This window comes from Bos taurus, chromosome 15, assembly GCF_002263795.3.
Source record: "Bos taurus isolate L1 Dominette 01449 registration number 42190680 breed Hereford chromosome 15, ARS-UCD2.0, whole genome shotgun sequence".
NCBI classification, from domain to species: Eukaryota; Metazoa; Chordata; class Mammalia; order Artiodactyla; family Bovidae; genus Bos; species Bos taurus.
Genome location: NC_037342.1, coordinates 30,362,315 through 30,376,256, shown reverse-complemented (window position 1 = coordinate 30,376,256; position 13,942 = coordinate 30,362,315).

The following is a 13,942-nucleotide window of genomic DNA, read 5'->3' as shown; positions in this document are numbered from 1 at the left end:
ATATGATATATACAACATAGAATCCAGTGCAACGGTTTTAAAAAACTGTAGCGATCTCTACGTACCAACACAAAAGGACATCCAAGACATATTGCTGAGTGAAAAAAAGCAAGTTGCAGAACGATTCCTACAAGCTTACACTATGGGGGTAGGGAGAGAAGGCATATGCATCTATGTAAACGCATAGGGAAAAAAAGCCCACAAGAATCTAATAAACTGATAACAATGGTTGCTTCCAGGGCCCTGGGGAAATGATTAAGACAGGCAAGGAGGGTCAAATGAGAATTTAGCATTATCTGTAATGTCTTGGAATTTTTTAAGGGGGGAAGTATTTATTCATTTCTTCTGTAAGTAAAAGTTATTAATAAAAGCATTTCACTTAATTGGATTTCCATATGGAAAAAATGTCCATCTTGACCCCTAGCTCACATTAGACACACAAAAATCAATCCCAAAAGGATCAAAGATCCAAATGTCAAAGGTCTAATAATAAAGCCTTTAGAAGAAAACATAGGAGAATATCTTCAAGAGGTTGAGGTAGGCAGTTTTTTTTAAAAACTGGACACAAAAGGCATTCACTATAAAGGAGAAAACCAATAAGTTAGACTCCATTAAATCAAGGTACCTTCAAAGGGAGGGTTTCTGCTCACAATATAATGCTGACGGCTGGCTTGTAAAAGTGGAGGGAGAGACAGAGGTGGAAAATCACCCTTTTGTAACAATTATAGTAAAGACTGGTTCAGGTAAGAATCTTCAGTGGATGCTAAATCTGGGGGAAATTTTGATGAGAAGCAGAATAGTTGGCATAGTCTTAAATTATATCCCCATAGGTTGCTCATTAGTTTCACAGAAAAATATCATAACTATACAGTGGGGAAACCAGACACCACCTTGACCAAATGATCAAAATTAACGTCATTAACGAGGAGCAGAGGGAAATTGTGAGGCTCCAGATGTGAGACTAGGAGAAGGACACCACGTCATTTCATATCCTATTCCAGCCGGTGGTGCCGTATTTCCTCTAATCATAAGAAAACATCAGACAAACAAAATGAGGGACATTCTATTTAAAAGGGAAGAGGGGGAGGAACTTATTCTTCAAAATGTCAATGTCATAAAAGACAAAGAAAGGCTATGGAAATGTTTCTGATTAAAGGGGACTAAAGAGACATGACGCCTAAGAACAATACCTGACCTGGATGAGATCAGCGTGGGGGATGCTATACAGGGCATCAGTAGATCAACTGGAAAAGAAATGGCATACAGATAGTAGAGGAGATAGAAATAGTGAATCAGTGTTAAATCGACTGAAGTTGAAATAGCTGTAGTGATCATGTAAGGGACTATTCTAAAGAAGCATACACTTACACACTGAACCACTGGGGAGTAAAGACTGTCATATATGTAACTTGCTCTCACATGGTTCAGAAAAGCATTGTGTGTGTGTATGCACGTATGTGTGTGTCTAGAGAAAGAGGGTATGTGGCAAGAAGAGTACAAGTGATAAAACAAATGAGGTGAAGTGCTACCAAAGGTGGATCCAAGTAAAAGCTATTCTAAGACTTTTTGTACTAATTTTAGTCTTGTAACTTTTCTGTAAATTTGAAAAAGAAATTCTTCAAATTTAAAAATAGAAAGTGAAACAGCAAGTCACAAAATGGAAGAAGTCATTTGCAATATAGAAGTCCAAGAAAAAACTCATAACCTGAATATAAAAAAGAATCCCTCCAGACAAATCAAAAACAGGTAAATTATCCACTAGAAAAATGGGCAAAAGACTTGAATAAGCACTTTACAAATGATATTCAGGTGCTCAGCTTCATTAGTCATCAGAGAAATGCAAATTAAAACTGTAATATAACATTGCCACATACCCACTAGAATGGCCAAAATAAAAAAGAAATACCAAGTGTTGCCAAGTATGTAGAGTGACTGAAACTCTTGTCACTGCTGGTGGGAATGTAAATTAGTACAATCCTTTAGGAAAGAGCTTGGCAGTGTATTAGTTATCTACTGCTGTGTAACCAATTAACCCAAAATTTAGTGGCTCAAAACAACAAACATTTACTGCTGGCTGGGCAAGAAGCCTCCTTCAGTTTACTGCTGCATGGGCCTCTTCAAGGGATAACTCTCAACATGGCAACTAGCTTTTTTCAGAGTAAGCAAGAGAACAAGAGAAGGCATGTAAGACAGAGCTGAGGGCTTTTCGTGGTCTAATCTCAGGTCTCCCATTACTTCTGCCGCATTCTATTGTTAGAGGTGAGTCAATAAGTTCAGCCCCACCCAAAGGGAGGAGGTCACTCAAGGGTGTTGTATTAGCTGTTGTATTAGTTGCATTAGCTCAGGCTGCCACAACTAAATATCTGCAGTGAGGGTGAGGTGGGTGATGGTTCACAATTGTATACATGTGTCAAAACTTATCCAGTTGGACACACTAAATGTGTGCAGTTTGTGGGCACTTTAGTCGTGTCCGGCTCTTTGCAACCACATGGACTGTAGCCCCCCCAGGCTCCTCTGTGCATGGGATTCTCCAGGCAAGTGGGTTGCCATGCTCTCCTCCAGGTATTCTTCCCAACCAAGGAATCGAAATCTCGCCTCCTGCATTTCCTGCATTGCAGGCAGATTATCGCTCAGTCATCAGGGAAGCCCTAGAGTCAATTATACCCCAATAAAACTGTTGAAGAAGAAAAAGGAGAAAAAGAAGGAAGAGGAGGAGAAATAATGGAATTTAGTAAATTTGCAGGATATAAAAAATCAATATACAAAAAGCAATTGCATTTCTATACACTAACAGACTATTCAAAAGAGAAATTAAGAATACAATGCCATTTACAATTGCATCAAAAAGAAAAAATACCTAGAAATAAATTAGTCAAAGAGGTAAAAGAGCTGTACACTGACAACTACAACACAGTGATGAAAGAAACTGAAGAAGGTAGAAATAAATGGAAAGAGACTCTATGCTCATGGACTGAAAGAATTGATATTGTTAAAATGTCCATACTATCCAAATACCTATGGCATTTTTCACAGGATTTTTTTTTTAAGAAAACCATCTAAAATTTGTGTGAAGCCACAAAAGACTCTGAACAGTCAAAGCAATTTTGAGAAAGAACAAAACTGGAGGAATCACTTTTTCTGATTAGAAACTATATTATAACATTATAGGAATCAAAACAGTATGCCATTGTCATAAAAACAGACACATAGATCCATAAGACAAAACAGAGAGCCCCAAATAAACTCATGCATAAATGGTCAGTTAACTCACAACAAAGGAGCCAAGAATACACAATGGATAAAGGCTAGTCTCTTCAGTAACTGCTGCTGGGAAACCCGAGCAGCCACATGCAAAAGAATGAAACTGGACCCATATTCACAAAAATCAACTCAAAACGAATTAAAGACTGATTCAGGACCTGAAACCATAAAACACATAGACGAAAGCATAGGGAGCAAGCTCTTTGACATTTTGGCAATGATTTTTTTTGGACTTGACACTAAAAACAAAAGCACCAAAAGTGAAAATAAACAAGTGGAAAAGTGAAAATAAGCATTACACTAAAAAGTGTCTGTACAGGGACTTCCCTGGCAGTTCAGCGATGAAGACTTTGCCTTCTAACGCACGGTGGTGCAGATTCAATCCCTCTGCTCAGGAAACTAAGATCCCACATGCCTCACAGTCAGAAAACCAAAATATAAAACAAAAGCAATAATGTAACAACTTCAAAACTATAAAAATGGCCCATATCAAAAAAATCTCTTAAAAAATAAGTTTAAAAAATTTTTAAAACTTCTGTGCAACAAAGGAAACCATCAACAAATCAAAAAGGGAACTAACAGAATGGTAGAAAATATTTGAAAATCATAAATCTGATAAGTTAATATCCAAAATATATAAAGAACTCATATAATTCAGAAGTAAAAAATCCAATTAAAAATGGGCAGAGGACCTGAATAGAGATTTTTTTCAAAGAAGACATGCAAATGGCCAACAGGTACATGAGAAGGTGCTGGGCATGACTGATCATCAGGGGAATGCGAATCAAAACCACAGTGAGATACTGCTTCATGGCTGTCATCAAAAAGGCAAGAGGAAAGGGAAGCATTTTACACCACTGGTGGAAATGCAAACTAGTGTGGCCACTATGGAAAACAGTATGGAGAATCCCGTTAAAAATTAAGAATAGAACTACCATCAGTTCTCAGTTCAGCTGCTCAGTCGAGTCCAACTCTTTGTGACCCCATGGACTGCAGCAGGCCAGGCCTCCCTGTCCATCACCAACTCATGGAGTTTACTCAAACTCATGTCCATTGAGTTAGTGATGCCATCCAACCATCTCATCCTCTGTCGTCCCCTTCTCCTCCTGCCTTCAATCTATCCCAGCATCAGGGTCTTTTCTAATGAGTCAGTTCTTTGCATCAGGTGGCCAAAGTATTGGAGTTTCAGCTTCAGCTGCAGTCCTTCCAATGAACACCCAGGACTGATCTCCTTTAGGATGGACTGGTTGGATCTCCTTGCAGTCCAAGGGACCCTCAAGAGTCTTCTCCAACACCACAGTTCAAAAGCATCAATTCTTTGGCACTCAGCTTTCTTCATGGTCCAACTCTCATATCCATACATGACCACTGGAAAAACCATAACCTTGACTAGATGGACCTTTGTTGGCAAAGTAATGTCTCTGCTTTTTAATATGCTGTCTAGGTTGGTCATAACTTTTTTTCCAAGGAGTAAACGTCTTTTAATTTCATGGCTGCAGTCACCATCTGCAGTGATTTGGAGCCCCCAAAAATAAAGTCTGCCACTGTTTCCACTGTTTCCCCAACTATTTGCCATGAAGTGATGGGACTGGATGCCTAGATCTTAGTTTTCTGAATGTTGAGCTTCAAGTCAACTTTTTCACTCTCTTCTTTCACTTGCATCAATTGGCTCTTTAGTTCTTCTTCACTTTCTGCCATAAGGGTGGTGTCATCTGCATATCTAAGGTTTTGATATTTCTCCTGGCAATCTTGATTCCAGCTTGTGCTTCATCCAGCCCAGCATTTCTCATGATGTACTCTGCATATAAGTTAAATAAGCAGGGTCACAATATACAGCCTTGACATACTCCTTTTCCTATTTGGAACCAGTTTGTTGTTCTATGTCCAGTTCTAACTGTTGCTTCCTGACCTGCGTACAGATTCTCAAGAGGCAGGTGAGGTGGTCTGGTATTCCCATCTCTTGAAGAATTTTCCACAGTTTGTGGTGATCCACACAGTCAAAGGCTTTGACATAGTCAATAAGCAGAAATAGATGTTTTTCTGGAACTTCTTGCTTTTTCGGTGACCCAACAGATGTTGGCAATTTGATCTCTGGTTCCTCTGCCTTTTCTAAAACTATCTTAAACATCTGGAAGTTCACGGTTGACGTATTGCTGAATCCTGGCTTGGAGAATTTTGAGCATTACTTTACTACCGTGTGAGATGAGTGCAATTGTATGGTAGTTTGAGCATTCTTTGGCATTGCTTTTCTAGCATTTGCCTACAATGAGGGAGACCCGGGTTCCATCCCTGGCTCGGGAAGATCCCCTGGAGAAGGAAATGGCAACCCACTCCAATATTCTTGCCTGGAAAATCCCATGGATGGAGGAGCCTGGTAGGCTGCAGTCCATGGGATCTAGAAGAGTCGGACACAACAGACAGTCTTCACTTCACTTCTTTGGGATTGGAATAAAAACTGATCTTTTCCAGTGCTGTGGCCACTGCTGAGTTTTCCAAATTTGCTGGCACATTGAGTGCAGCACTTTGACAGCATCATCTTTCAGGATTTGAAATAGCTCGAATGGAATTCCATCACCTCCACCAGCTTTGTTCCTAGTGATGCTTTCTAAGGCCCACTTGACTTCACATTCCAGGATGTCTGGCTCTAGGTCAGTGATCACACCGTTTTGGTTATCTGGGTCATGAAGATCTTTTTTGTATAGTTCTGTGTGTTCTTGCCACCTCTTCTTAATATCTTCTGCTTCTGTCAGGTCCATACCATTTCTGTCCTTTATCGAGCCCATCTTTGCATGAAATGTTCCTTTGGTATCTCTAATTCTCTTGAATAGATCTCTAGTCTTTCCCATTCTATTGTTTCCATCTATTTCTTTGCACTGATCACTGAGGAAATCTGTCTTATCTCTCCTTGCTATTCTTTGGAATCCTGCATTCAAACAGGTATATCTTTCCTTTCTTCTTTGCTTTCCACTTCTCTTCTTTTCACAGCTATTTGTAAGGCCTCCTCAGACAGCTATTTTCTTTTTTGCATTTCTTTTTCTTGGGGATGGTCTTGATCCCTGTCTCCTGTACAATGTCACAAACCTATGTCCATAGTTCATCAGGCAGTCTGTCTATCAGATCTAGTCCCTTAAATCTATTTCTCACTTCCACTGTATAATTGTAAGGGATTTGATTTAGGTCATACCTGAGGTCTAGTGATTTTCCCTACTTTCTTCAATTTAAGTCTGAATTTGGCAATAAGGAGTTCATGATCTGAGCCACAGGCAGCTCCCAGTCCTGTTTTTGCTGATTATATACAGCTTCTCCATCTTTGGCAGCAAAGAATATAATCAATCTGATATTGGTGTTCACCATCTGGTGATGTCCATGTGTAGAGTCTTCTCTTGTGTTGTTGGAAGAGGGTGTTTGCTATGACCAGTATGTTCTCTTGGCAAAACTCTATTAACCTTTGCCCTGCTTCATTCTGTACTCCAAGGCCAAATTTGCCTGTTACTCCAGGTATTTCTTGACTTCCTACTTTTGCATTCTAGTCCCCTGTAATGAAAAGGACATCTTTTGGGGGTGTTAGTTCTAGAAGATCTTGTAGGTCTTCATAGAACCATTCCACTTCAGCTTCTTCAGCGCTACGGGTCAGGGCATAGACTTGGATTACTGTGATATTGAATGGTTTGCTTTGGAAACGAACAGAGATCATTCTGTTGTTTTTGAGATTGCATCCAAGTACTGCATTTGGACTCATTTATTTACTATGATGGCTATTTCATTTCCTCTAAGTGATTCTTGCCCACAGTAGTAGATATAATGGTCATCTGAGTTAAATTCACCCATTCCAGTCCATTTTAATTTGCTGATTCCTAAAATGTCGATGTTCACTCTGCCATCTTCTGTTTGACCACTTTCAATTTGCCTTGATTCAAGGACCTAACATTCCAGGTTCCTATGCAATATTGCTTTTTACAGCATCAGACCTTGCTTCTATCACCAGTCACATCCACAACTGGGCATTTTTTTTGCTTTGGCTCCATCCCTTCATTCTTTTTGGGGTTATTTCTCCACTGATCTCCAGTAGCATATCGGGCACCTACTGACCTGGGGAGTTCCTTTTTCAGTATCCTATCATTTTGCCTTTTCATACTGTTCATGGGGTTCTCAAGGCAAGAATACTGAAGTGGTTTGCCATTCCCTTCTCCAGTGGACCACATTCTGTCACTACCGTATGACATGTTGAACTACCATTGCTGAATACAGCAATCTCACTTCTGGGTATATATCTAAATGAAATGAAAACAAGATATCTAAGAGATATTTGCACTCTCACGCTCATTGCAATATATAGGACTTCCCCAGTTGTGTGGTGGTAAAGAATCCACCTGCAAATTCAGGAGATGCAGGAGACTTGGGTTCAATCCCTGGGTTGGGAAGATCCCCTGGAGGAGGAAATGACAACCCCACTCCAGTATTCTTGCCTGGAAAATCCCATGGACAGAGGGGCCTAGTGGGCTATAGTCTGTGGGATCGAAAAGAGTAGGACATGACTAAGCAACTGAGCACACATGCACATTCATCACAGTATTATTTAGAGAAGCCAAGATAAGGGGGCAACCTAAGTGCCCATCATCCAATGAATAGATAAAGAAGATGTGGTACATATATACAAAGGAATACCATTCAGCCATGAGAAAGAAGGAAATCTTGACATTTGCAACAACATAGATGAAACTTGAAGGCATTATGCTAACTGAAATAAGCCAGACAAAGACAGATCCTGCATATTATTACTTATATGTGGAATCTTTGATAAAAGCTAGGGGAAAAGTCACATTCATAGAAACAGAGTGGAAAGTGCTTGCCAAAGGTTGGGGAATGGAATAAATAGGGAGAGACTGATAAAAGTGTATACACTTTTGGTATAAAATGAATAAGTTCTGAAGATCTATTGTATAACTTGGTGGCTATAGTTGATAATGGGCTTCCCTGGTGGTTCAGCCATGACGAATCCACCTGCAGTGAAGGAGATGCAGGAGATACAGTTTCCATCCCTGGGTTGGGAAGCTCCCCTGGAGAAGGAAATAGCAAGCCACTCCAGTATTCTTACCTGGAGAATTCCATGGACAGAGGAGCCCGGCAGGCTACAGTCCATGGGGTTGCAAAGAGTTGGACATGACTGAAAAACTGAGCATACACACACCCACACACAGTTGATAACACTAAATTGTGTGATTGAAATTTGCTAAAAGAATAGAATTTAAATGTCTTCATACACAAAAAGAAGATAAATATGGAATGTGATGGATGTAATAATTAACTAGGAGGGGGAATGCTTTCACAGTCTATGTGTGTATCACATCAGGAAGATGTACATTTTAAATATCTTAAAAGTTTCTTTGTCAATTATACCTCAGCAAAGCTGGAGGGGGGAAAAAAAGAAAGGAAAGTCCGGAAGAAGAAACTGACTTGTCCAAGGTCTGTCAGAGAATTCTAATAGTCTTGACCTCAAATCTCCCGTCTCCCTAGGCACATAGTGGTTTTCAAGCCACAGGGAAAGCTTCACAGACCTTTGATTTTGAGTGTGTTAATTGGCCATAGAGAAGGCTGAGCTCTATCCCCAGAGAGCTATGGAGACTCTGCGTTAGTTTTTTTTGCTGTTGTTTGTTTTCTTAAGCTTGTTTTTTCTTTTCTTAAATTGAAGTATACTTTGTCTACAGTGTTGTGTTAACTTCAGGTATACAGCAAAGTGATTCAATTATATGCCTATACATAGTGAATGTATATATAATATGTATTTTTTCAGATTCTTTTCTATTGTAGTTTATTACAAGATATCAATTATAGGCTATTGGCATTGGCCTTGACTTAGCTTCTTCTCCAAGACAGACTCACCAGAAGCACTTGGGGTGTTGGCCTGTGAACTCACTGCCTCCCTTCCCCGATCCAGTTTCCTTCCTCGGTGAGTGGTGACAGAGCACGTGTGTGCCAAGTATCATGTTGGATGCTGAAAAGCAGGAAGAAAATGGCATCACCCCATCCTCTGGGAACTCTCAGTCCAGTGGGGTGCAGGGACCCCGACCAGATCCCTGCAATGGAGTAATGGAAAAGTAGGGGTGCTCAGTTCAGACTGGACACTGCTTCCAGGAGGACGTAGTACCCTTCATGGCTTTGTCTCCCCCTTGGAGGCCCCGCTTTCACTTCTGCTGTCCCCCTCCCCCACCCCTCTCCTGGCCACCCCACTTCCTGGCCCAAGGGTTCCTCCAACCCAAATCCCTTGCCTCTCTTCTCCTCAGAGCAACAAACATGGGCCACCTTTTCAACTTTGCTGGAAGTTAAGGAGTACAAAGAATACTGGGAGGCTAGGTGTGTGTGTGTGTCAGTCACTCAGTTATGTCTGCAGATTCTTTACCATCTGAGCCACCAGGGAAGCCCACTGAAGGCTAGATGCCACAGAACAAGCTTCTGATGCTGCCAGGGCCAGCAACACAATCCCAAGTGCCTCCATGCCCCACAGAATCTCAGGCACTGGGGCAATTCCTCCCTCTCCATGACAGCCATCCCTTCCTGCTGGCATGCTCTGGGCAAATGGCTTTTATCAGAAATAAAAGGGTCTAATCAGAAATGGCCCTCTCACCCCACCCTCTCCCACAACTACCTCAGAAGCTCCAACATCTCCACCCGACTCCCAAGAACTGGTCAAGGTTCTTCTCCTATGCAAGCATTTCCAGAAAACTTTCACAGAGGAGAATGGGGAGGAGGGCTTTTGAAGAGAGGAGAGGACGGCAGTGTGTGGAATCCGGAGAGGGTACCGTGTTGGGAGATAAAAGGGCCCATAAGACTCTTTCCTTCCATATGCCCCATTTGCAAATCTCCCTCACCCTCATGATGCCGTCTAATCCTACAATATCTTTAAATTAAAGAGGCAGGAAGTGTCTCAAAGGAAAGAGATAACATGCCTAAAGGAGAGAAAATAAATATATGATGAGCGGGGTCCACTGGGACTGCAGAAGACAGAATAATGCCCCCCAGGTGTCCACATTCTAATCCCCCAAACCCGTGAAATATGTTCCCTTACATGGCAAAAGGGACTTTGCAGATGTGATTAAGTTAAGGATTTTGAGATGGGGAGATTATCCTGGATTATCCGGGTGGGCCCAATGTAATCACGAGGGTCCTTGTAAATGAAAAGGGAGACAGGAGAGCTGGAATCAGAGTGACGCAGGGTGAGAAAGACTTCACTGGCCCTTCGTGGCTTTGAAGATGGGGAGAGGGGGCCACAGAGACAAGGAAGGCAGTGGCCTCCAAAGCTGGGAAAGGCAAGGAAACGCATTCCCTCCTGGAGTCTCCAGAAAGGAAGAGAGTCCGGCCAATAGTTTGAATTCAGCCCGGCGAGACTCATGTTGGACTTGCGAGGACCTCCTGAACTGTGTGTTGTTTAAAGCCACTAAATGTGTGGCAGTCTGTGACAAGAGCGAGGACCCTCATCCAAGTACCTCACAGAGGACAAGGAGTCCACCCACAACACTGCCTGTGGTGGTCTCTGCAACCCCATGAGCGGACATGACCCCCCTTTCATGGATGAGGGTGCTGAGGCTCACGCAGGCTCCACACCAGCAGCTTGCCTGAGGTCTGGGCTCCTCAGAAGCAGAGCCGGAGGCAAAGGTCTGGGCTCCTGACTTGCTGAGGGAGCGCTTTTCCACGCTAAGCCAGAGGAGTGAGGGAAGCAGTGGAGGGAATGAAAAGAGGAGGGTGGGGTCTCAGGGCAGGGCCACCTTTGACCTGATGCATGGGCTGTGCTGGAACATAAATCAGTTAAGAAAGAGACCACACTCCCAGCGAAGGGCTCAGGCCTTCTACCCCACCTTGACCTGTCATTGGTCGGCTGATGGCTTGTCCTGAGGAGTGGCTGGGATCACTCCCCTCTCTGCAGACAGGGCAGCTGTGAGCAGTCAGCGGCCTGCGCCCACACAGCTGCAGATGAACGAGTCACAATAGCGTCCACACAAGCCTGCCCCTCTCCTGCAGGAGGAGTAGAGAGACGTCTGCCGGACCTGTGGGGGGGTGGGGGTGGGGTGGGGGAGTACCCAGAAAGCCAAGCGCACCATTCATTGCATGTGGGAGGAGCAGCTTTGCTTTGAGCTGGAGACACGCGCCCAGGCCTGTTAGGTGCTAGGCCCAAGGCGGGGGTCCCCATGCTGCCAGGCCTCCCCTCCCAGAGCACCACCCAGCCCGCCACCGCCTCCCTGGAGCAGGAGCCGCTTCCCAGGAACCTGCAGTGTCAGCAGCGCCCCAGTGCCCCCTACCTCCCCAGATCTGATTCTCTGAGGAAATTGGATGTTAATAGTGTTCACAGTTCTCACTTTTCCTTCTCCTTCCCCTCCCCTCCTTCTTTCTGAGCCTGTCCCTGGAGCTATTAATATCCAACTTGAACTAAACCACCTAAACTGTATTTCAACTTCCCCGTTTTATTCACCACAAGCCAGGCTGTTTCTCCATGGGCGGTGATGGGAACCGGGGTCCCCTCCATCCAGGCCCCGTGCTCTGACAGCTGGTGATACGGAACGGAATGGCCATTACCAGGCCCAGGAGGAAAACGTGCTTCCTTTTCTGCGTGTTTTATGTGCTGGCGGCTTCTGCTCCCGTCAGGGACATTGGCACACGTTTCACAGGCAGGTCTAATGCAGCAGAAATGTGCTCTCCTAGCGAGGCCAGCGCCCGGCCACCAGGAGCACTGGGAGGGTCCGTCAGCCACTTGCCGTGGTCTGGGGCCCGGGACCACCTGATCCTCTGTTCTTCCCATCGTCAGGGTGAAGGAGAGAATCATGGGTGAGAGGATGTCAGGGCAAGGTCTGGAAGTCTGCCCAGAGGACCAGTGAGGTTGCGGCTGCCATTGGGAGAGGGATCTGCCGTCTCTCATGTCTCATCCACCTTTTGAGGATCCTGGGAGGAGTGGCGGGGTCCCGCCAGTTCATAGGCGGGGAAACCCATGCCCAGATGAACCTCAGGCCTTGCCTGTGGGCATCAGTGCAGGTCAGGGGTGGTGCTGGGGTCTCCTGACTCACAAGCCCGGCTCCACCCCAGGCTCCAGTCCTCCACTGAGGCCAAGCTGCCTGTCCCTCACCTTGCCGTCCCTCCCAGACCAGCAGGCACTGGGGTGCTGGCCTCCTGGCCCAGAACTCTAGCTCCTCACCTCCACATGAGGGAGCAGGTGGAGACAAGAGCCGACTTCAAACCCTCTAGATGTCAGAGGGTCCCTCTCCCAGTCCAGGCTCACAGCCCTAGACATAGTCCTGGGGCCCACTTTGTCCAGAGGCAGGCTGACATCACTCCTGAGTGAAGTCTGTCGGTGGCTGAACTGCCTGGAACAAAGAGGCCCAGGAAGACGAGACCCTCAGAGAGCCATGGGTTTGGCCGACGGCCACGAAGCACTCGGCCAAGTTGACCAGCACAGCAGGTGCCTGGCCATTTAGTTACCGAAGTAGCTGCTCTTGGGGCACTCCTGCTGGGTGCCACACACTATGCGGAGGGACTACCTGAGGCATCTTGCAAGTGTTCACATCAGCTCTACCAAGTCAAGGGAAATATCCCTGTTTTATAGGCCAGAGAACAGTCCCCACATACGAAGGCCCATATGGTCTCATTGCATCTTTTTAGCCCCTGGAGGTCTTTCAGGAGAGAAGAGGCACCTCTGTTCACTGAAGAGGATGGTGAGGTTCAGAGAGACTAGACAATCCACCCAGGGTCCCCCAGCACTGACAAGTTCAGATCCGTGCAGGACCCATCCCTGGCCTGTGTGAGCCCAGGGCCTGGGCTGTGCCTACTGCGGCCCCCCCTGAGGAGGCGGGGCAGAGGGAGGGGCTTTTCTGTCCAGGACAGGCTCTGCACACCAGACACTGGCCAGGAAGCCTGAGGTCCCTCCCCACACACTCTGCCCACAGACAGCCCCTGCCACACAACCGACCAACAGGACACCTTGCCCTGGGAAGGGAAAAGTCCCACCCCAGCCCTGCCCAGGACACTGCTTCCCAGAGTGTGTAATGGGGACAAATGCATCCTCTCAGTGAGCGTCTATTGAGCACATATTCCTGCCAGATACTGTGCTAGTTTGAGAACGTGGGGCAGAGCCCACTGAAGTGCCCCAGCCCAGCCTCACTCCCTAGGGATCTGGTCATCTTTCCACCCCACTACAAGCTGCCTGTTTCACACACTCCGAAATGCAAATGTGTGTGCTATGCACACATGTGCACACACTCCTGTCTGTGCACTCATTCTCATGTAAGCATGTGCCTACACACACATGCACACACACACACACAGCCTTCCCTAAACTAGGTCAGGCCCTCCAGCCAAAGTGAGGATGAACAGAACAGATGGAGGGATGTGGTGGCTCAGCCGACCAAGCCCTGGAAGAAGAGGACATAGGGGAGAGACGGAGAGGGGACAGGGAGGGTGTGGGCTGCAGGAGGGAGCGGCAGCCTCGGGGCCAGCAGCACCCACCACAGAGAGCCCTGGATGTGAATCTGACATCAGAAAGGCCAGACCCAGGCAGCCCTGCAGCAGTGTAGGTATGGCTCGAGGAGGTTGAGAGTCAGCGTTTCAGAATGTGAGACCCTGGAGGGTCACAGACCTCTGAGCCTTCATTTCCCCATCTGTAAAATGGGGATGCTGACTGGTGATATCTGATGGGATGACT